The following is a 1,946-nucleotide window of genomic DNA, read 5'->3' on the forward strand; positions in this document are numbered from 1 at the left end:
TTTGGCTTATATGGTGAAACAAAGTGGGATATATGGGAATCGTTGTTTCAACAACATCTGTGTCTAATATATACAGTCTTTGTGTGACAGGTTCATATATATGAGGAACTCAGAGACTGATTTCTCATTAACTGATATGAAAAAAATGCAAGTACTTACCCAATTAAATCAGATATGAGATAATTATGATGACTATGTTTATGTGCATAAGTGGCAGAGGAAATTTTTAGGGAGCCCAAATGACCACATAGCAGGAGTATAGAGAAGAATTAGAGGAGGAGGTATGAGTATTGAGATGTTTTAGATGCTTGGGCAAGAGGAAAAACCTGATATTAAACAGAGCCAGATACTAGGTTCATTGCTAGTGAAGTTGGTAGTCGATTTAGCTTAGTGATAAAAGGCACAGTAAAAAAAACCAGTTATTGGACAGCTTTTCAGAAATCCCAGACTGCTACCTCAGAAACTACATGTAGCATCTCTAAAGGAAAGATGGATATATACATAGGTACCTGGGCATGTAGAAGAAAGAAGGAGGCCAAAGACAGAAGAGAAAGAAACATGGTTACAATGTAGAATCCTAATGGGGTGGTTACTAGTGAAAGGAAAGATTTCCCCTTTGCTGAAGACATGGTTAGAAGATAGGTTAAAAGAAGATAGGGTTAAATCTATTCATAATGACTTGGTTGACTTGAAGATCTACAGGGACAGTTAGAATCACACAGCCCCTGGAAATATCATACCACTACTTTAAACCTCAATTATATACCCTTGATCAAGACATACCATTACAATGCCCTTTTTATCTTGAGTTCACTTAGCATTCTTCCAAATTATTCCCCATATTATGATTTATCAGTCAGGGTTCAATCAAGAAGAGAAACCACACTAGTTATTTAATGAAGATAATTTCATATAGGTATAGTTATGATTTTTGAAAGATTAAAGGCATGAAAAGAAAAACTTGGTAACACAGTGTCATAACTGCAGGACACAGTGAGACATCATAGTCTAAGGAGTAAGGGAAAAGTTGCTATGTGAGCCCTTTACTGGCCCACACTGAAAGAACCTAGAGAGAACCCAGATGGAAAAAGAGGAATAGTTTAAAGATTCCCAGCCCCCACAACAGCACCCCAACTTACAGTATAAATGGGTACGTTTGGAGCAGAAAACAATAGCTTAATATCTAGCACAGAGGGACAGCTGTAGAGTATGGATGGAGAGGGTGTTAAAAAATAATATTACCAGGAATATGAGGGAAAAAATCCCTTTGGCTGTTACTAAGGCAACTCTTTTGTATCTTCTCCTTTATGAGCTCTGATCTTCAGGACCTAAAAATAAATAGTAAAGAACCCAAGACATACAAGTCATCTTTAAATAAATGTCTGACAAATTTCAATAGTCCTCATCTTGGCTGGATATTAGACCCACCTGGGGTGCTGTTAAAAGAATTCATGGTATTTTCAGTCTCCTGTCCTATTAAATTGTAATTTATGGTGATGGGACTCAGTCATGAAAATTTTTAAGCTCATCAGATGCTTCAGGTAGGAAGCGTAGATTGAGCACCAGTGACACACATTCTCTCACACAAGCTAAATTTGAACAAAGCCAAAGTTTTATGGAAAATAGGCATAGATGGTGAAAATGGTTGAGAATCATATATAGCTATGTATTCAAAAGAGAGTTGTAAATTTCTACAGGATGCCTGGGTCACAAGCGACAAATATATAATATTCCAGTTGTATTTAAACACAACTGTGCAGTGATTTTTGACATACATAAGATCACAGAAGAATAGTCCCTTAATCCCATCAAAGATGTGCCAAAATAAGCAACTTTCAGATATAATTGATCAAAGGAAATGAAAACCATGAGCTACAAAACTTGTGTGCCAAAGGAGGCACGTTTACCTAATCCAGATGTTTGGTTTTGCAGTAATTTCTAATCCA

Source organism: Pteropus vampyrus, unplaced genomic scaffold (assembly GCF_000151845.1).
Source record: "Pteropus vampyrus isolate Shadow unplaced genomic scaffold, Pvam_2.0 Scaffold606, whole genome shotgun sequence".
In the NCBI taxonomy this organism is placed as follows: Eukaryota; Metazoa; Chordata; class Mammalia; order Chiroptera; family Pteropodidae; genus Pteropus; species Pteropus vampyrus.